Source organism: Trachemys scripta, chromosome 2, assembly GCF_013100865.1.
Source record: "Trachemys scripta elegans isolate TJP31775 chromosome 2, CAS_Tse_1.0, whole genome shotgun sequence".
NCBI classification, from domain to species: Eukaryota; Metazoa; Chordata; order Testudines; family Emydidae; genus Trachemys; species Trachemys scripta.
The window spans coordinates 76641317-76663944 of record NC_048299.1 but is presented as its reverse complement, the minus strand read 5'-3'; the positions used below and the strand labels follow the sequence as shown (position 1 = coordinate 76663944).

The following is a 22628-nucleotide window of genomic DNA, read 5'->3' as shown; positions in this document are numbered from 1 at the left end:
AGAGGCAGGTATATATCAGTGTGGAGATAACGAGGTTAGTTCAATCAGGGAGGGTGAGGTGCTCTGCTAGCAGTTGAGGTGTGAACACCAAGGGAGGAGAAACTGTTTATACCGGGGTTATTCTATCTACTACCTAAGATCCACAAACCTGGAAATCCTGGACGCCCCATCATCTCGGGCATTGGCACTCTCACTGAAGGACTGTCTGGATATGTGGACTCCCTACTCAGACCCTACGCCACCAGCACTCCCAGCTATCTCCGTGACACCACAGATTTCCTGAGGAAACTACAATGCATTGGTGACCTCCCAGAAAACACCATCCTAGCCACCATGGATGTAGAAGCTCTCTACACTAACATCCCACATACAGATGGAATACAAGCTGTCAGGAACAGTATCCCTGATGATGACACAGCACAACTTATTGCTGAGCTCTGTGACTTTATCCTCACACACAATTATTTCAAATTTGGTGACAATATATACCTCCAGACCAGTGGCACCGCTATGGGCACACGCATGGCCCCACAATATGCCAACATTTTTATGGCTGACCTGGAACAACGCTTCCTCAGCTCCCGTCCACTCATGCCCCTTCTCTACCTACGCTATATTGATGACATCTTCATCATCTGGACCCATGGGAAGGAGGCCCTGGAAGAATTCCACCATGCTTTCAACAGCTTCCACCCCACCATCAACCTCAGCCTGGACCAATCTACACGGGAGGTCCACTTCCTGGACACCACCGTACAAATAAGCGATGGCCACATTAACACCACCCTATACCGAAAACCCACCGACCGCTACGCCTACCTTCATGCCTCCAGCTTCCACCCCGGTCACACCACACAATCCATCGTCTACAGCCAAGCACTGAGGTACAATCGCATCTGCTCCAACCCCTCAGACAGAGACCAACACCTACAAGATCTTCACCAAGCATTCTCAAAACTACGATACCCACACAAGGAAATAAAGAAACAAATCAATAGAGCCAGACGTGTACCCAGAAGCCTCCTGCTACAAGACAGGCCCAGAAGAGAAACCAACAGAACTCCACTGGCCATCACCTACAGTCCTCAGCTTAAACCTCTCCAACGCATCATCAGTGATCTACAACCCATCCTGGACAATGATCCCTCACTTTCACAGACCTTGGGAGGCAGGCCAGTCCTCGCCCACAGACAACCTGCCAACCTTAAGCATATTCTCACCAGCAACCACGCACCGCACCATAACAACTCTAACTCAGGAACCAACCCATGCAACAAACCTCGATGCCAACTCTGCCCACATATCTACACCAGCAACACCATCACTGGACCTAACCAGATCAGCTACAACATCACCGGCTCATTCACCTGCACGTCCACCAATGTTATATATGCCATCATATGCCAGCAATGCCCCTCTGCTATGTACATTGGCCAAACTGGACAGTCACTACGCAAGAGGATAAATGGACACAAGTCAGATATCAGGAATGGCAATATACAAAAACCTGTAGGAGAACACTTCAACCTCCCTGGCCACACAATAGCAGATGTAAAGGTTGCCATCTTACAGCAAAAAAACTTCAGGACCAGACTCCAAAGAGAAACTGCTGAGCTCCAGTTCATTTGCAAATTTGACACCATCAGATCAGGATTAAACAAAGACTGTGAATGGCTATCCAACTACAGAAACAGTTTCTCCTCCCTTGGTGTTCACACCTCAACTGCTAGCAGAGCACCTCACCCTCCCTGATTGAACTAACCTCGTTATCTCCACACTGATATATACCTGCCTCTAGAGATTTCCATTACTTGCATCTGAAGAAGTGAGGTTCTTACCCACGAAAGCTTATGCTCCCAATACTTCTGTTAGTCTCAAAGGTGCCACAGGACCCTCTGTTGCTATCTTTGTTTGCTGTACTTTGAACCTAAGACTAGAGGGGAGTCCTCTGAGCAATTTAAGTTTGATTACCCTGTGAAGTTATTTTCCATACTGATTTTACAGAGATGATTTTTACCTTTTTCTTTAATTAAAAGCCTTCTTTTTAAGAACCTGATTGATTTTTCCTTGTTTTTAGATCCAAGGGGTTTGGATCTGTATTCACCAGGGAATTGGTGAAAGGTTTCTCAAGCCTTCCCAGGGAAGGGAATTAGCCTTGAGATGGTGGCAGCGGACCAGAGCTAAGCTGGTAGTTAAGCTTAGAAGTCTTCATGCAGGCCCCCACATTTTGTACCCTAAAGTTCAAAGTGGGGCTACAGCCTTGACAGGGGGTGAAGGGAGCTTGGCTGCCAGTGGGTGCAGAGCACCCACTAATTTTTCCCTGTGGGTGCTCCAGCCCCGGAGCACCCACAGAATCGGCGCCTATGCCCCGGGGAACTTTCATACCAAAGAATGGAGTTTCTTTCCATTTCCTTTTCTCTTGTGCAGAAGATGAGCTCCTGAAAAGGGAGGGTGAGAATTCTATCCAGACCTTGCAAATATCCATGCCTTCCCTGCCCTGCCCATCATTTCTGATCAGTGCACATGTGGGTGTGATCAGAAGAATATGAATGGTTCTTAACAATGTATATGTGTCTCCCCAAATCACTGCAGTGTTGTCTCTTTTCATTCCTTCCCCAGACCATGAAAGAGAGAATCAGTTTCTTTAGCACACTAAATTCACATCTCTAATTAATTCACTTTAACTTTCCCGAGTGTCCCCATTTAGGTGTGCCCAAACTAGAGAATTTGTGGATTGTTATGAGAGTGCTCCACAGAAGAGATGCTGTATGCATGTTAATACGCAGTGTGCTAGTAGATGGTACTCAGAAACATACAGCATTTGTGCAGGACCAATCAAAGTTGTTTTTGTGCACAATAACTGATCCCCGTGTACAGATTTATATATGCAACTCTCAGCAGATACCTGAATGATGCATTCTGGCTGCAGCTTATCTAGAGGGGAGGGGTGTCTGGAGTCTTCCCCGGAAAGCTAAATCTCTCTCTTCTGGCCATATTATCAACCCATAGTTGAGAAAATGGCAGTGACTTTTTTCGCGTAATCCAGAATCTGTTTAACAAATCAAACTAGCCACTCCCTTATAACAGCTTCTATTAGGTAGCAGCTAGGGTGATAGATAGCAAGTGTGAAAAATCGGGATGGGGTAATCGGGCCTGTATAAGACACAACCCCGAATATCAGAACAATCCCTATAAAATTGAGACATCTGGTCACCCTAGTAGCAGCTAGTCCTGCAATGGCTAATTTAAAGAGTCACAGATAAGCATTCAACAGGAACTGAGGCAGTGGGCCTAACTCAGCCATATAAAAGGCCTAAAGCAGTAGCTTGCATTTTACTTCTGCTAGGACGTACAGGGTGGCAGTATCAGAACACACTGCCCTCAGAACCTGAATTAACGGGCTTTAATGTTGGTTGAGATTTCAGGAGCCCATTTTATGTTACGTTTCTTTTGTGACAGTCAGATTTTATGCAATTTAAATAAAGTGGGTCTAAGTCATATCTTCGTAAGCTTATCCCAACTGGTGATACTATTATGTCTATGAAAGACTAATAAGGAGAAGAAGATACCAAGTCTGGTGAAACGAGCATTTTCAGGTGTAATTGCAGATAGAACATAAATTGCATAGAAATGGGGGGATGGGGGAGCAGGAGGAAGGGAAAATGCGAGCTGAAAGTCCATATTCGAGGCAGTAGCCGCATAAGAAATACTGTGCAGTAGCTAATTTCTCAAAAGTGACAAGTTCCTCAGCTTTTTGGGAGCCATTACACTGCTCTACAGCCAAAATGCTTCTGAAATGAATGTAGTCAAACTTTACTAATTCTGGGTCACTGAGAACAAAAATGATGCTTAAAATTGTTGATTGGCTCTAGTTTTCAAGATATGCTATTGGGGCAGTATATACGACCCTTGACTTGGGAATGGCGGAGGATAAGTGAGTTATAAAGGGAAGGGATCTCAATTTAAACCAGAAATGACTAAAATACATCTTTGACTGGATCTATGAATAAATCTATGACTGGGTTTGGACAGTACTTGCTTTTTAGGCAAAACAAAGAATGATGCAATCTGAAGCTGGTATTGCATCATACATGATATGAATTGCATCATGTTATTCCTAGAAGTCATGGATGATGCAATCATAACGAAGCTTACATCACTCTGCTGAACAAATTGCCCTATATCAGCTCTAGAAATCATACAGTGTCGTGCTCTCTTATTTGTCAGTGTTTGATTTTGCAAAGTGACACATTTCTGTTTAGCCAAAGTGAGCAGAGATGCCTCGTACTTGTGTGAACAGTGCAGATAACTTCTGCTATGTTTGTGGTGAAGTGACTTTTGCATCACAAAAGTGCAGTATAACCACTATGGTTAAGGAAACCTATGACAACATGAAACAACTTTTGAGGTGCATAAACTATGACCAACATCAGTGGCAGCTTTGTGGCGATTTGAAGGTTGTTGCTCTCTTGCTTGGTCTGCAGACTGGATACACAAAGTACTGCTGTTTTCTCTGCGAATGGGATAGTCGTGCAAGAGATTCCCACTACATCAAGAAAGATTGGCCACTCCGACAGTCATTGGAGCCTGGGAGGAAAAGTGTTCAGCATCCACCACTTGTTGAATCAAGGAAGATTTAGTTACCACCCTTACACATCAAGCTGGGTCTGATGAAGAACTTTGTCAAGGCCATTGACAAAACACAAGCAGCTTTCAAGTACCTCCATGGAAAATTTCCAAGGTTAAGTGAAGCTAAGATAAAGGAAGGTGTCTTTGTTGGTCCTCAGATTCGTGAACTTCTTCGAGATGATGCATTTGACCATGAATTGCGAGGCAAGGAAAAGACGGCATGGAAAGCCTTCCAGTTAGTGGCAATAAATTTTCTCGGAAACAACAAGGCAGACAACTATAGGTTGTTGGTGGAAAACCTCCTCCAGGCATACAAAAGCCTTGGTTGCAACATGCCACTAAAGATACATTTTTTGCACTCTCATCTAGATTTTTTTCCCACCGAACTGCAGAGCAGTGAGTGACGAGCACGGCGAGCGATTTCACCAGGACATTGCAACAATGGAGAAACGCTATCAGGGCAAATGGAGCCCATCAATGCTTGCAGACTATTGCTGGACAGTGACAAGAGATGCTCCATTTAATGAATACAAGAGACAAGCCAAGAAGCGCCGAGTAGACACTGAATAGGACTAAATTATGTACATAATAGTTTTGTGCCTTTTGTTTCATAATAAATTTTATTTATATAACCCTTTTGCTGATTTTTAAAGTGTTACATAAACAGGACAGGTGAAATATTATCATGTAAAGCAACCATAAACACATGAAAAGACCTAGGTTTACAATTTATGATTAAAACTCTACTATCTACACAATATACATAGACATAAAATGTAAAAACTTAAATATCTTAGAAACTGTAGCCAATCAGTTGTTTTAATTGTCATATTTGAATTCAGCACATCAAAATACATAATAAATAGCACATTTTATCTCTGAAGCAGATGACTTCTCAAAAAATTGTAGACCAGTGTTATCAGTGTTCATCCTATTCAGAAATGCCCACGTCCCTGGACAGGGTCAAACTCAGAACCTGAGGCACTGGAAATATTGTCAGAAAATCTACTTTAGTCTCACCCTTTTCACCTGGTGCCAAGAAGGTGTCTTTCACTATGCCGTATGTGTGATGGGTTTCATCCTGTAATGACTGAATCTGCACCTGGATTCTTTCTCCCTTGAATTAAGCTAACTTCTGAGGTATCCATCATTGTTGTGTCTCACTTTAATAATGTATTACACAAATGCATCATTAGAACAACAATACTCTGCTGATATATAGGAATAATTTTAGTGTAATGCATCATCCAAGCAACAGCTTACTTTGATGTATGAGTCTGACATAATATTCCTGTTCAGTCATCTGCTGATGTATTTTCTCTAAAGTTGGGACAGTTTTGAAAACTAACCACTCTGCGTATGGATTCAACATAATTATAGAATCAGTGCTTCAGCACATGAGCAGCAGGATGTTCATATAACCAAATCTTTGCACCAGGCAAAAATGTATATAATTTGCATCCTTGCTGTGGGACAGAGGACACTTCATACATCAATCGTCAGGCTAATACTGAATTATTATTCCGTGTGGCAAACATAATTTATGATTAACAAAATGACAGGACCGTATATGAGGGCTCAGTATTTTCAGAATGATTGAGGAGTTTTGCAATACTTTCCTCAAGAGTCTCTGGAGCTGGGTTCGATGGCTCATAATGTATCTGGAGCAGAAAGAGAGATATTTGTCAGCTTTTTGATGCCTTCAATTACTTTGAGGTCCTGTTATTGAGAATTTACCTCAAAATATTGTGGGAAAACACACTTTTCTATTAATTATATTGCTGTTGTTTAAGTCTAGCTTATTTTTTTTTAAGTATGTTTATACCAGTCTGAGGTTTAGGCCTTCTCCTAGAAAGGAGAAGGACAGCGAGGCCTTGGGTTCCAGACTCATAGGAACCTTTCAGTTCTATTCTCACCTAACATTTTGTATAAGAGACCTTGTGTAGGTTCATGTGACCCTTATGTAAACCAAAGACCTTTCATGCATAGCACAAGCAGTTATATGAATTAATGTTTTTTAAAGTTACCAAGCCACTTGACATCATTACAGTTGGAAACGTGCACAGGATCAGTGAACAGTTAGGGAAAAAGATCTAATGTGTTTTTGAAGTTCCTATGTATTGCAGATACTCTAGAATCTGGGTACTGATTATTGATGTGGTGGCATTTGCATGAAGTATTTGTGCATATAGATTATTGGTTAATTACAGATATAAAACATACTTGTTTGCTAGTTTAAAATTAAAATCCAGACATAAATATCTGTATAGGGAACAGATTGCTTTGAGCGCTTAGTTTCTGTGTTGTACACTGTTCTTGGTTTTTAGTGCTGTGAGCTCCAAATATGCAGAAGAACTACAATTTACTCATCAGTGGTACTCTTCGTGAGAAAGGCTAGCATGGTTACTCCTGGGACACATACACTGAGTCTTTTCCACCTTGATTTTGGAAATGACATCCTTTTTATATAAGTGTCAGGATTCTGAGCATCACCATTTTGGTGTTTCTGCTCTAGAGAGAGGGGATGTGAATGTGGTGTTACAAGCTCCTTTCAATCAAGTGCCGAATGTCTATTGAGTATTGAGAGGAGAATGGTAATTGTGAGAAGGTGCTGTGGTCTCATTTACAGGAAGTGTCTGGTTTTGCACCTTTATTTTCACTTTAAAGGAATGATTTGAATTTCTGTAAAGTACAGAAATTATCTTTCCTCAGGATTTATAAGACCTTCCTTTGTATTTTTTCTATTCAATGGTGTGTGTGTGTGTGTGTGTGTGTGTGTGTGTGTGTGTGTGTGTGTGTATATATATATATATATATATATTCATATTTCAAACCAATAGGTAACCTGGCTGGACACATGGGGTCGGGGGTCAGGTAGGGCATTCATGTTTCCCTTACTTTGTTATTTTCTTATTCCTGTGTAATTTGCCCTTCTGGGAAAGAACTGTCTCCTTTCTAAGTTTGCCCAACACCCAGCATAATTTAAGTATTTACCACTACACCCACTGTGGTCTATTTTGACTTCTGTTATCCAAATAGCCATCCTGTGGGAGGCCTGCCATTTTATTTTGGGTTTAATCTAGCTGATAGAGCCCTATTTGCTTATCAGTCAAATTCCGTACTTTTATCTGGCTACGTTCCGTGTTTTCCAGGAAAGTCCCACTTTTTATTCTGATGTCCTGGTGTTCCACCACCCATATTTAGGATACCTATAATGTTCTGTTTTTTCAATCGATCAAAGCTTTTTTTAACTCAAGAATTGTTTGTTCAAGACCATTGCTCTTGCTCTTGCTGTCTGAAGTAAAGTTTGTTCTATTTACCAGGAATAAACAGTCTCATGGAAGAAGCGTTCAGTTAAAAGTTGAACGTCTTATTTTATTAAGGCAGACCTTTTGATCAGTGTGAGCATTGATGGCATTTGTACAGTGTTTAATATAAACTCAAGCAGACACTAGGTTATTTAAAAAAGTGCTTTCTGAAAAAAATATGTAAGTGTTGCTGTTGAGTCTGAAGCTCACAGTAGTGACACTAGCATACTTTTTTTAAGAGTGAACTTTTGTCTCTGGCACGAGTAATTTGCTACACTAAAAATGTTGCTGCAAAAAGTATCCCAGCTTTTGATTCTGAAAATATGGTCATTGGAGAGTTAATCAACTCCGTGTGGACTCACTGGCTGGCACTAGTGGTGGTAGTTGCATAGCTGTGAATTTTTCAGCTCCTTCTTATGCTATTCTGATCTGATGTACGGTTCTCATCTCATCCTCCCCCTCTCATCCCAAAAAGAAAAAAATCACATAGCAGTCTTCTTAGGAAAATTTGAGTTTTGGGGCGGGGGAATCTAACCAAGGGAGGAGTCCCCTCTCCCACTGGCTGCTTGGAAATAATATTCCTTTTTTAATTACATTTTCACCCGCTGCAAGACCTCTTTTCACTACCAGAGTGGTGGTGGAAAGGGATCTTTGTACAAATGAGAATCAGGTCCTTAAAGCTGGGTAAATATAGGTTTTTGTCTCTTCAGTAAGCATTGTTTCTGGTGCATCAAATACCTTAAACTCTCCAGCTGTGCTTTATACAGTGTACAGCATTAAGAGCTTAAAGCTAAGCAACTTCCTAAGACCGTAACACATGTTCCCATTTAAAATGCGACACCTGATTTCCAAAGACGAAACATACAATGAACAGGGAAGGATCTTTCGGTGGAATTTGCCCTCTTGTCTTTGATATTAAAACAACATTTTGAAGAACCGAAAACTTGCGGTCAGGTGATATTTTCTATTTTTATGCTTCCTTCAAAGGCTGATGATTTTCTATGAAGCAGCTGGGAGGGGTAGAGGGGAAATCACTTTGACAGTGATTACAGGATCTGGGAGAAAGCTCAGGACTGCTTTTAAAATCTAAATTCATGGAGCACTTGCATTATTAGTTACCTTGATCAAGCCTACTGCAGTGACTAGGACATTTAGCTTTTGACCATTTATTTCTGTTTGCCTTTTAAATGCTGATCAAAATAGCAGAGACACAAGGTGCAAACGTGCTATCTGCCTGGAGCCTACAGCCGTTGATTGTTCAATGTGAATTTTCACGTGCTGTTCCCCTACCAAATAGCGTTGTGTTTAATGTCAAGATCAACAATATCTAGAGCCCTTTCTGTGCAATAATTTGTGTGGCTGTCAGCAATGGAACTTCTTCCAATAACATGGCGTGTCTCCTTATTGGATTTTACTTAATTTCAGGTGCATTATTTAGTCACTGCACAAAACAGCAGAGCTGAATTCTTTTACCCTTTTGTTGTTGGTACCTGCTAACAAAGATTGATGGTGACATTTAGATTTCACAGGAAGAACAAATCTGCTGTATATGTTCATCAGTTCCCTTTACAAAAAAAGTTTTAGGGACAATCCAATTGTGGAAATGTTCCAAAAGGCTCAGAGGTATCTCTCTTTCCCAGCAGTGTCTCTATTATGAGATTGACAACAATAACACTTTATTTTCCTAGAAACATAGAGGGTAAAATGTTCAAAAAGAAACCAGAAGGCAAATAAAAAGAGCACCAACATTTTTATTATTATTATTATTATTATTTTTACAAATCTCATGGTTTTGGGGAGCCTGACTCATGATTTTTGAATGCTTGAGGTTGGCAATACTGGACTTTAAATGAAGATTTTGCACAACCAGAGTCATGGAAGCAAGACTTAATTTGAAGGCATAATGGTTGTTACTGGTGGAAGCTATTGTTCTTGTATCCCAGCAGATGAGTCAACCTCTTTTCAACCAGGATCCTACAATGTTCCCAAAAAGATGCACTCAACTATCATGTTATAACACCACACTGATGATGTGGTATGAGAACCTAAGTAGAAACAATACTGAGAAGCTATACGCTGACTACTAGAGGAACAGTAGTAATAATATAAACAGCATTAAAATACCCTCCCTACACGTAAAGCATGCTGTAAACCAGCTTGCCACAGGAAAGGTGGATGTAAATCTAGTAACTGATACAAGTGCAATCAACGTAAATCAGAGTTTCACTGTTTACCTGTAAAATCCAAGCCTGTGGAGGACCAGACCCTGTGACCCTCTGTCCCCTCTGACTCCACCAGCTGAAAGTGTGTTCATACATCTCTGACCTCTACCTGCTATTGTCTTCCTACAGAAAACGACCAGTTTGTCTGCATTTATCTCTGTAAAAGATGTTCAGATTTTTCTGAGCTATTTGAAATATAATTTTCTCCTGCCTCTAGATTTTAATACATTCCAGTTTTCTGAACTTCTACAGATTACGACAGCATAGGGTCAAACCAACTGTTGCATTGGTTCAGAAGAGAGAGAGACCACAGTGGTGTCTACTACACATTTTGGTAACAAGGTGAAATCTTAAGCTTGCATCTGTAAAGGAAAGTACATCATTAGGCCCTGATATAGAAATAACTTAATCACACTAGACATTACACACTGAGAGTAAATCTGTTGATTTCGATGGGACTACTCACCCCATATAAAACTAAGTATGTGCGCAACTCTTTGCAGGATCAGTGTCTTAGCTATTCATGTGGTTTTCTCTCATTTAGGTGAAACAAAGTATTAGGTAGATGTGATACATTCTTATACCTTATTTTGTCATATATCAGATGTCTTAATTTCCTTCCAGTGGCTTTCTTTTATACCCTTGTAATTGAACCAGCTTTTTCTATGATGAGTCCTTTTGAATTGTCAGTGTGTGTATATTTCCATTTACACTGTCAGCATTTTGTTCTGAGACCTTCTACCCTTCTGCCAGACTAAATTACCTATGGTATGAGAGCTGTCCGATGTTTGCAATAACACAATCAAGGATTCTCCTGATCCTCCTTGTTTATTGAATTCATTTCTGTTGCTCATTTTGTGAAGAGTTTCTGCAGTTTTTCAGTAACTGTCACTTGAAATCATCTTTTTGGATTGTTGCTTGAGTCTCAAAGAATCAAGAGGGATAAAAAATATTTTTCACAGCATTTTCTCTCCTTTGGAAGGATCCACTTAACCTATCAACTTCTCTCATTAAATGGTAATTTATATTCAACTTGGTGTCGACACTTTGCATTTTGCCATTATTAACTACCTCATTTTAATTTTTGTAGCAATTTATATAAATATAGAAGTTGATCAGAGCTGGGATGTAAAGGGTAAATTAGCTGCTACTTTTAGGAAATAGCCTTGTGCAGTGGTTAGAGAAGGGGCTGGAAGTCAGGAGTCTTTGGCTCGGTTCCCAATCTCTCAAAAACCTAATTCCTATCCAGACCACAAAAGAAAATAATGAATAGAATAGTGTGCTGATTAGCCAAACAGGCGAAGTGTGTGCTGCTACTACAAATCACAAATGGGGGGATGCATTAACACGCATGTAAAAAGTAAGCCCCCCCACCCTAAATATTGTCTTTAGCATGTCATGGCATTTTTGAAAAGCATTTCTAATGTTCATATATTACATAAGACTTCAGTCCAGGTGAGAGTTTTCGTCAGAGCCTGATACCAAACACACGAAAATTATCTTTATGTATATATGAGAGAGGAGACTTGCATTCCCATTATAACCAATAAAAAAAGGACCATGAGAGAGAATGAACAAATAAATCTCTTAACCTCTCTGTTCTTCTCTGGTTCATTCACCTGTGAAAGGGTACCGTTATATGGACATCACAAAGGTATGTTTTAAAATGAATCTTAATGAATCACTTTCAGATCCTCTGAAAAGAGTTGCAGTGCAAAGCACTGTTGAGCGATAAATTACAGTGAGAACTAACAAGTGCAGTGAGGGGAGACTTCGTTTCTGTGGTTTGTTAGTGATTCCTAATCACTGGCACACATTAATAGCACACAGTGCCGGTGTTAGCCCATTGGTGGCCCTAAGCAGGACTATTTGTGCCCCCCCCCCCCACAACACATACTAATAATTAATAGGGGGGCCCCTTGAGCCTCTTGGAGCCCTAAGCAATTGCTTAGTCTGCTTATGCCTAGGACTGGCTCTGATTGTACTGGTTATTCTTTTCAGCAGGACTAGTACTCTGGCCTCCCTCCTTCCTGCCTACCTTGGGCCCAGATTCAACAAGGTACTTAAGCAGGTGCCTAACTAAGCATGTGCTCAAAATTTGGCACTTGCTTAATTATCTTGGTAAATCAGGGCCTTAATGAGTCAGTGTGCTGGTGGATCATCTCTTCCTCAACGACACATACTCTAAGATGCAGAGGAGCCCAGGTACACAAAAATTTGGCTTGAAATAACTCATGCTTCCCTATAGAACAGAAGTCAGGCAGTTGAACAGGAGGCGATGGGCACTGACTTTTAATACTGAGGCCTTAATCCAGGCAACTGGCGTAGCTACCTACAAGGCTGAGAACTAGTAGTCTGTGTAATATTTGCCAAACTTAATTTTTTTAATAAAGATAACTAACTTGAGCCATATTAACCCACTAAATGAGTAGATTACATATATTCTGCTGAAGTTTACCCACTAGAAGACTGGAGCAACTTGTTGAATTGCTTTCCCTTTACATCCAACATGTATGGATTTTTGTATCTTCCAGTTATTCTACTTTATACCACTTGGCCTCATGGTAGTGGAAAGTACAATAGGAGCCTGGAAGGATCCAAGAAAGTGATACAAAACCCATTGAAGCCAATGGGAAGTTTCAATAGGGTTTGGATCAGGCCCCAAATTATCGACATTGAAGTGTTTGCTAACTGCACCTTTGGAGACTTCCATGTCCTAATGTTCCTGTCATTATCATGAGGGCCAGGTGATGATATGGTATACTAACTATAGTACGTAAGACAAAGGATCTGATCTTATTGGGTTCTGTATAAAAGGACGGATGTTTCTATTTTTGTGTTGGCTACAACTTGTCCTAATATCACTTCAAGTGGAGACACCCAGGGCTTGATTCAAAATCCACAGAAGTCAATGGGTGTCTTTCCATTGTGATCTTTGTTTTCCATACATTGTCTCTATCTTTCTACTGATAAATGAGCTTCAACTCCTAATAATCTAGAAATTGAAGTTCAACTGCTCATATGCTTTGAATGCTAAGCTTGTCTACTGCATATGAGTTATAAATATATATAAATGGGAAAAGTTACCACGGCAACTTTTAGAGCCTTTAGCTCTTGTGCTAATTGGAAGGATTTTCATCAACAGGCTTCATTTCATACAGCCCCATGATTAGTATTCCCCACTGCTACACAGCCTGGACATGTCATTTAGCTGTTTTTGAAACACAGCCTTTGTGTTTACTAATGCAGAAGCAGACAGCTGTTACCTGCTCCCTCTGATTCCTCTTCTTCACTTCCAGGATGCCAGTAAAACAAATGATTCAGAATACAACCCTCAACATATGGTGTCAGGAAACATCAAAACTCTAAATCCATCTGCTTGTCCTTTGGTCTGGAGTATAGGTTTCTAAATATCAAACCCAGTTTCAAAATGCAGGACACATCAGTGAGCGCCTTTTATCTCAGTATCTTTCCCATTCTCCACCCACTTGTTAGCTTACGTTCAGTACATCCACGGAACTGAACTCAAGGCAGACTATGTATATTTCTCTGCTTGCTTATGCCAAGATGCTGTTGGGAAGCAGTCCCTCTGCACTTAGCCTAGACAGCTGCAGATACAAGTTCCCACTTGTTTTGCATGTGTAGGAGGGCAGAATGAGGCAGAAAGGGCAGAGGAAAATATAAAGGTTGGCTTCAGATAAACATTTTGAACTTATTTCATAATAAACTGAAAGTCCTGTTATAATTTTGTGGTGCACTATACACATAGCTTTGAATTGAGTGCATGACACATCAATAGATATTTTAATCTACCTTGCAAGCCATTTTCTGGAATGTTAAATGGTGTCATTTTGGTTGCTAGCATAGCACACTAATCAACTCTCTCTCTGTCCCACCTCTAATGACTAAACCACATCAAGTTTTAGGAATTTATTATTGACTTCAAACTTATAGATAGACCTTTACTCCAAGCAATAAGGCTCATGCATTAAGATCCTTAGCTCCCAGGTTTCAATCCCTGAAGCTCCAGCAGTTGACCTGGTCAGGTGCTCTATGGGGATCTAAAGGCATGAGCAGCTATTACTTGAGCTTTAGCTTGAAGGCATTAGTAGATTCATAGACCTCTTTAGGTTATCCAGATGCTAGAGGGGGACAAAGACACATTTAGTTTTCAATGTACTCCAGATATATAGCCAGGCCAATGTTTTTAAACTTGGGTGCTTAACCTTAGGCATCTTAATAGATAATAAGGCACCTAAATCAGTGGCCGGGTCTTCAGAAGTGCTGAGCACCTGCAGTTCCCATTTATTTCAATATAGATTTAGGTACCTAAATTAACTCTGGACTCCCAAGTAAAACGTTTTGCCCATGTTGCTTTGATGTATTCCTTTGTCATTTAAGTCAATGGGATTAGATGACCTGGTGGTAAAAGCACCCAAGTTTGTGAACACTACAGTGTCTGCTGTTAATATCACTGATGGAACTGCAGGGATGTGATTTACAGGTCCTAAATTTGCTAGTTCACATTCATTTTGAAAGAGAATTTGGTTGAAGATTGGTCCTCATTTTGGGTAAAAATTTGAATTGATTATTTATTTTTAACCTAACTACTTTATTAATCTTTAAAACCAAGATAAAAGGAGCCATGATTCCATATAAATGGTTACTTCATGGTGATATTAAGGTGTGCAACAGTATAAAAAGACCCATTTTCTCTCCTATACAGCACACATTTCCCATCAAATTCAATGAGCTGTCCATGCATATCTGAGAACAGAACTTGACCTAAAACCAATAATTCATCTTGTTGTATGGCATATATTTAAGAATGGATGCACGTGTTAATTTTCAGAATATGAGCTCAACCTTATTTACTGTGATATAAAAGCATCTAAAAACCACTGATTTGCAGCAAGGCGGTATGTCTCTCAAAATCCAGTCAGTCAATATTGCCTTTTAATTTAACTACAGTGACTCTAGCTGGATAAAATCAACCACAAAAAACAATGTAACAGTATAATCAATGTAACACAGGGCTTGATTAAAAGCCCATTTAAATCAATGAAAAGACTGCTGTGGACTTCGCATCAGGACTACAGCCAGAAGGCCCTTAGCCTAGAAGCTCTATCGGCCCCACTTTTTGAGATTCAGCATCCAACCAATTCCAGCTGCAACTGCCAAGATTGTTTGAACTCTACATCCAGAATGATTACAGCACCTTTAAAACTGGACTATACACAATTGCCACACTACTTGAAGCTGCGTACACCAGAAAGAGGATTCTTGGAAGTCCCACATAAAAAATGTCCCCGCACAGTTGAAGGAAAGGTTGAGGTGATCTGATAAGAGTTCACTGCCTCTCTGTTATTACTTATTATCTGTCACCGTAGCACCTAGCAGCTCTAGTCATAAACCAGGCTCATTATGCTTGGCGCTGTACAAACACAGAACAAAAAGAGCTTTCAATCTAAGCAGTTGGAGTGGGACCCACAAAGATACTTAGCTGTTGCAACACTGAGCATCATGGCACCTAACTTTTAAGTGCCTAGAAAATCACAGGAACAATACGGTGATCTTCCAAGATGAGTTAGGATCCTAGATGCATCCGAAGAAGTGAGGTTTTTACTCACGAAAGCTTATGCCCAAATAAATCTGTTAGTCTTTAAGGTGCCACCAGACTCTTTGTTGTTTTTTTAGGATCCTAGGCTCCCTATACAGTTAATGGGGAGAGAGAAGCACCATAGAATACCATCCACAAATGCCAGCATAATAGGTGTGGAGCTGCCTTAGCTATCGAATGGAAGAAGCCAAACAGAGGTGTGTGTGTTAATCCCCACCCTTCTCTTGGAGATAGGCACCTTCCTGTAGCCCAAATGACAAAGTAATACGTAAGTGTCTATCTCTGCTAGAGATCTACGAATGGGAACCTAAGCCACTTTCTGCGGGAATGAGTTAGGCAGCTGCCTTGCTCCATGCAAAACGGCTGAAGGAGGACGTGCTTCTCACCTTATAACTTTTAGCCCAGTGGTTAGAGTGCTCACCTGGTTTGTGGGAGACCTAGCTTCCATTCCATCCTTTCTGCTGGAGGGGGAGAAGGCATTTGAACAGGGGTGTCCCATCTCTCTGGGGAGTGCTCTAACCACTGAGCTATGGGATAGTCTGATGTTGAGCTCCCTCAAGCTATCCTGTTTTAAGCTGTTCCACTTTGGATAAATACTGAAAGAGTGATTTGGAGCTGGGATGTTGGACCTGGTGTCTCCCACCTCCCAGGTGTGTACTCTAACTACTGGCTACAGAGTATCTCTCTCTCTCTCTCTCTCTGGCCCAATGACTATTTAAGCATTTATCCACAGTGGAATAGTCATTGGGCATATCCCAGGCCAGTGCTCTAAGCTCTAGGCTAAAAGTTATAAGGTGGGCAGTACTACCACCACATTCCCCTCCCTGGATTTTGAATGGAACACGATGTGGTCAGAGTGTTCAGAAACCACCTATCAGATTGGGCCCTGCATGTGAGTTAGGAGTCTGAACACCAATCTTCCCCAAGCTCATGAATTGCTTTGGGGCTTAGCTGGGAGATAGGTGTCCAGACACCTGGAGAAAGGCAGCAGTGCACATGCCCAGAGTCTGAAACATAGGTGCCTAGGAAACCTTTACTCTAAAAACTTAAGTGCTGAGTGAGTTTAGGTACCTATAGGGTTTGGTAGGAGTTTTTATGGATCTCATTGAGACAAAACTGGAATTTAAGCACCTAAACACAAGACTTAGGCACCTAAGTCTGGAATTTAGGTACCTAAATACCTTTGTGGATCTGGGCCTGACTACTTAATCATCCCTGCCAGTGATGACTTATCCCCAGCGCTCATTAATCTATTTCTAAAGAACAAATTGTTGTCTCCTAGAATGCATTTGATTGTACCAGATGTTGGGTATTTTCAAAATAATTCTTGAGGGGGAAACTTAACCCATGCTCTAAGATCCTCACTGTCTCCCCTGCTTTCCTGATTTCAAATTGAACAAGCTAAACCCTGTCCTATGCTATCAATATACTCAGTATATTTTTTGGAACATGTAAAGTGTAAACATTTCTAGTATAATACAGTTTCATATACTGGTAAATATATCAGTAAGTTTGTTTGCCAGTTGGTGTTGACTTTTTCCTCAGAGGCAGAAATTATGTTTACATAGAAAAACTTATAAAGAAATTCTCCATGCCTTTCACCTGCATTTCCCCTCTACAAGGTCCATGTGGTTTATCACTGGCTAATGAGGAAAATCCATATGGATGTCCTGGGTTGAAATATTGGCAACATATCACTGACTAAGGCACCATTTTACTCTTCTTCAGAGGAATGAAATAGAATGAATATGGCAGTGAACAAAAAAATTCAGCATGATGTGACCCTAGAGGGTACTTTCACATCCCACTTAGTCCACTTGTCTTTTGTATCCACTCCATCTCTCCCCCTCAAAGGTAGCTGTTCATCAGTGAACAAAAACCATATAAACTTCGAAGGAATAATGAAGTACTAATGAAGCAAAGAGAGAAGATTGTGTAGCAAGCAAAAATGAATACTCTAATTTATTCCTCTATCAAGGATATATCTGTATAATTGACTATCAGATTGCATAATAGGCTAACTTCTAAGTGAACCATAAAAATAATACTTTTTTTAGCCACATATTGTAGGCTCAAAATCTATTTTATGAGTCCCCCGTTTCCTGGTAACATGACATCAGTAGAGCAACCCAAACTGGTGATTATATAAAGAGAAGAATATAATGGAACAAAAGAATAAGGCTGCAACTTGATCTTTTTCGTTGATAAATTTAGTACTTGTAAGAACTGAGGAAAAGGCTGAGGTATTAAAAAGGGATATAACTTTATAGTTACTCACCATTCAGAAAAAAGCCTATGATTGCTGGGGGTGGAGGAAAAATACATCTCTTACTCTCAGGATTTTTTTCTCGCTAGTTTTGAAGTTATCTGGTTTAAGTTAATCATTAATCATCATCAACTGATTACTGAAATTTCATCCTTTGTGCAGTAGTGATGTAAAATGTGTATGATGTAAAATTAACCTGGTTTTCAAATCAATTTAAATACTGAAATAGCGGAGGAATAAAAATATCTTGAAATGTAGTGGATGAGATTGTTGCAGAACTTCCTGAATGAGTTTGGGTTACAGGGGCACACAGAGATTTTCAAAGGCACAAGTGGCAGTTTGCTGGCAAACTCCACTTGATTTTCAGTGGGAGTTAGCCATCTAACTGCTGTTTGTGCCTTTGAAAATCTCCCCCTCAGTCTTCTCTCAGCCATAGCTGACTGAAGCTTGTGTGGGATAGAACAAGGATACATAAGAAATAGAGAGAGAGTCCTGGAAGTCAATGGCAAAACGCCAGTTGACTTCACTGTGGCCATGATTTTTCATGTAATTTTTAGCCATATGATAGATTTTACCAACTCTGTTAGTTACTCACAGCTTTAATATCTTTTTAAAAGTTACTGCATGTTGTTTTGGATTTTTGGTTTTGGTAGTACTTGTTCCAAGTGTCTGATGGGGTGTGTAGTTGACCTACCCGACCTCAACAACATACTGTCTAGAGATCTTCTTCCCTTCAAAGCAGTGGTTCACAAATTTTGGGCTTGTTTGAATGCTTCAGAATAGAGGTGACCGTGTGAGTCTCTGGTCCATCCCCTCTTGTTTTCAAACCACAGCTGTGCAAGTCAGCTTGTGATATGCCTTTCACTTAACTGAGAAGCATCCCACACAATGATATAATCCACACAGCAATAAATTGCAGAATATATTGGTTAAGTTTATACTATTGCTGGTGTACTTGTAATTTGTGATTACAACCATTTTAGGGTATCTGTGCTAGTCAGAGTTACGTATATAACATTCCGGGGGGGGGCAAAATTAGACACACTTTAATAAGCCCATCCATACTCCAAATTTTTGGGTGCTATCCAAACCAAACTCTTAAAATGTCACCTATAGTTCACCTTTAAAGGTCAGCTATATTAATTTCTTTAGATCCCTATTCACAACAGCATTTAAACATGTGCTGTTCTCAGACCCTGTCTAAGATGGTTGTAATGACAAATTAAATATAGACCAGAAGATGCTATAAATTTGAACAATGTGTTCTGCCATATTTTGCAGTTTGGGTTGTGGTATTTTGTGGCATGCTGCTTGACTTAAGCATGCGGTTCTTGAATAGGGAGAGACTTAAGCACATATTTAAGACTTTCCTGAACTAGAGCTTTAATTACTCATACTGTCACATGTCACAGTCCCCCCCCCCCCCCACAATCATGACTTTGGGATTTGTGTGTATCAAATTGTGAACTCCATTTTGGATTAGGAACACCATTTTGGATTATGTGCTGAACACAGGTCTTAACTTACGCAAGGCACTTTATTGAAGTGCATTCTAGGCAGCTGCCCTGCCCAGGAAAGGCACTTTATCCCTCTTTGGAGGACTACCACAGAGAAGCTATCAAGGCAGCAATCTGGGGTTAATAGCCTTGAATGATTTTCATCTACTGGCAGACCCCTATGGAACAATGGGTTTTCTATACAGTGTGACAAGCCTGACTGGGGGAAGGGATTAGAGATTTCCAGCTAAGCACATGGCAAAAGAAGACAGAGACTACTTAAGAAGGGGTGCTACGCTAGGCAGTGGGGAGCCGAGCATTGCCACATGCAGGATGTTCAGGGGAGAATGGGAAGGATGGATTCCACCAGGCCTGAAATGTTGACCAACCTCAGACACACAGATGGGGTGAGATCAGACCAGGGAAAAGTGCATCTCAGGACTTCTGTTGTTTTTCAAAGAGCTGTAACATTAAGTGATTTTTAAGAGGAAAGTGATTGTGGTTAAGATATTCCTTTGCTAAGACTCCATTCCTACCACATTGGGCTTCTAGAAGGAACAGAGGACTCCCAGCAAAAGCGGGTCTCTGCGGGAGCCTTTGAAGAGACTGGGAGTCCCAGACACTGATTTTGGAGTCTAGGGTAGCTGAGTGCTGGCACCCATGTTCCAAGAAAGGGTATCAGGCAAGAAGTCTAAGGCTAGGAGTGTGCATTAAAGACCCAGAGCTAGAAACAGTGACTAGATTCTACCCAGACCCAGTTGACTTAGAAGCACATAGGACCCAGAGACTTGCAAAAGTCTGGTAACCATTTAGTAGGTTATTGGGTCATTGGGTTGTAACTAGAGCTGGGTGAATATTTTTCAACAAAAAATGTAGTTTCAGTTGACCAAAAACTATTCAGGTATTTGACACAAATTAGCCAAATAGTTTCAGTAAAACTAACACAATAAACAAACAAATTTCATAGTCATTCATAACAAAAAGGAGTAATCACTGGGCCAGGGAAAGAGGTGTGAAATCACTTTTTAGCCCGGGTGGTTAGAGTACTCACCTAGAGTGTGGGAGTTCAAAATTCAACTCCCTGCTTCAATGGCTATTTATACAAAGAGGAACAGCTTCAACACCAGAGATAGACACCTGTCAGGGTACTGTCTTGCAAGGTGGGAGATCCAACTTCAAATCTGTTCACGTTCTCAGACAGAAGGGGGAATTGAACCTAGGTCTCCCACATCCCTGCTGAATGTTCTAACCACTGGGCTAAGGCTTTTAGGGGAAGCCACTGCTGCTATCTAGCCCTTTACAAATGCAAAAAAAAAAAAAAAAAAAAAAATCCATTTTGAGTCAAATTTAAGCATGTTTTGTTTGACCTGAAATAGATTTTTTTTCAAATCCATTGAAGTTTTTCAGTTTTTGAATTTCGTTTGACCTAAACTGAATTCCAGCCCTCACCCCCAGTATTTTGGAACAGCCAGTGAAATGAAAAGGTTAGTTTTTTGCCCATGACGAGGATAGAAAATGATTTGAGGAATTGTAGTAGATAGACAACACACATCTGTCATTAGTGAGAGAGAGAGAGAGTTCTGCTTCATCAGTTAGACATGTGTTCCTATATTTAATCTGCGTTCTTTCAAAGTTCTGCATTGGCTTGTCATTGTCCTCTCCTCATTGTGAATGTTGAAAGTTTCTGAACTAATTGTGCCTTTTTAGATTAATGGTGATACTGTGGATGTGCTCAGATTGTTTTTGAACTCTGAATGGAAGGACAATTTTAATTTCCTTCCCAAATTACCAAATGTTAGCTTTTATCAAAACAATTCTCCACAGACATGAACCTCTGAAAATAGGGGTGTTGCATGGAGGGCAGCGAGGAGGATTTCAAGAGAGCACAGAAAACAGATTGATAATCTGGTAATGTTAATCCTGCTCTCTAGCAGAGTGTGAAATTACTCGTTTATAGCTCTTATCTTGGGGGGGGAAAAAAACCTGAACAATAGCAAGCCACATATTAGAGGAATCCGATTTGAGAGGTCAAATTAACCTGTGAAGTTCAGACATGACATGACTGAACTAAAATGGTCCAATATTCCTTATTGGCACAATAGATCACATCACAGTTTTGATGCCACTGCTTCATTGTTAGACTGTGGGCAACAAAAGCTAGAGCTGCAATATGAGTGGTGATAGTTGTTTAATTGTTTGTATTAAGCTAGTGCCCTTAGACCCCATTTTTTCAGGCACTGTACAAGCTCTTAAGACATGGTTCCCAACCCGAAGAGCGTACAATCCATAATGATGAGACTCGCCCATATACATTCTTTTGCTCTGCTGCCTGTGCCATAAATATAACACTGACCTGTGGAGATTGTGCTCTGAGGAAGATGGGAAGTAGAGAGTAAATATAATTCAGGTTTTATGTGTACTGTCGCGTCTTTATGGTAGGGGCTTTCCCTTTGTAGGGTTATGTGGAAGTACTAAAGTGAATACACACCTTTTGTTAAGCGACGTACAGCCAAGTGGAGACTGAGCTAAGGACGGCTAAACTCATTTAATTAAAATGTTGTATTGGTTTGAATAGAGGGACTCTGAGGGCATGTTCAGAATTACATCCAATGAGCCCTTCAGCCTGGGGAAAAGTGCTGCTATGTATTATAAAGGGCAGAAATACAGCTGTAAATAGAGATGGTTGAAAATTGTGAAGTTAAGTTTCAGATCTGAAGCTTCCCAAAGTTCTGGGGTGAGGGTGATGGGTTTCAGTTTGGCTCCATCTGATTTATGTTTTGACTGGACTTTCTCTGCCCTGTACTGACTGACTATTTGCTTCAACCCTTCCCATTCCCCTTCCTCACAGTCTCTTCACCACGGTTTCATTCCATACTTGCACCTCCATCACTCTGTCCCCTCACACTCCTACCCTTCACTTTTCTTTCCATTTAGCTAATACCCACCTAACCAAACACACATAACCCAAAATAAACTCTGGAACTAATATGCTGTTTGGTGCCATCATGTTGTACAGTTTGCTGGTATGTCCTACCTCTTTCCCTCACCCTATGTCTGTCTTGTCTATTTAGACTATAAGCTCTTCAA

General features: G+C 40.5%; 1 protein-coding gene across 5 annotated transcripts in view; it reads left to right on the top strand.

The window, feature by feature from the left end:
- CPNE4 (copine 4) overlaps positions 1 to 22628 on the top strand; it is a 320518-nt gene that overhangs the window by 47774 nt on the left and 250116 nt on the right. The window lies entirely within an intron of this gene.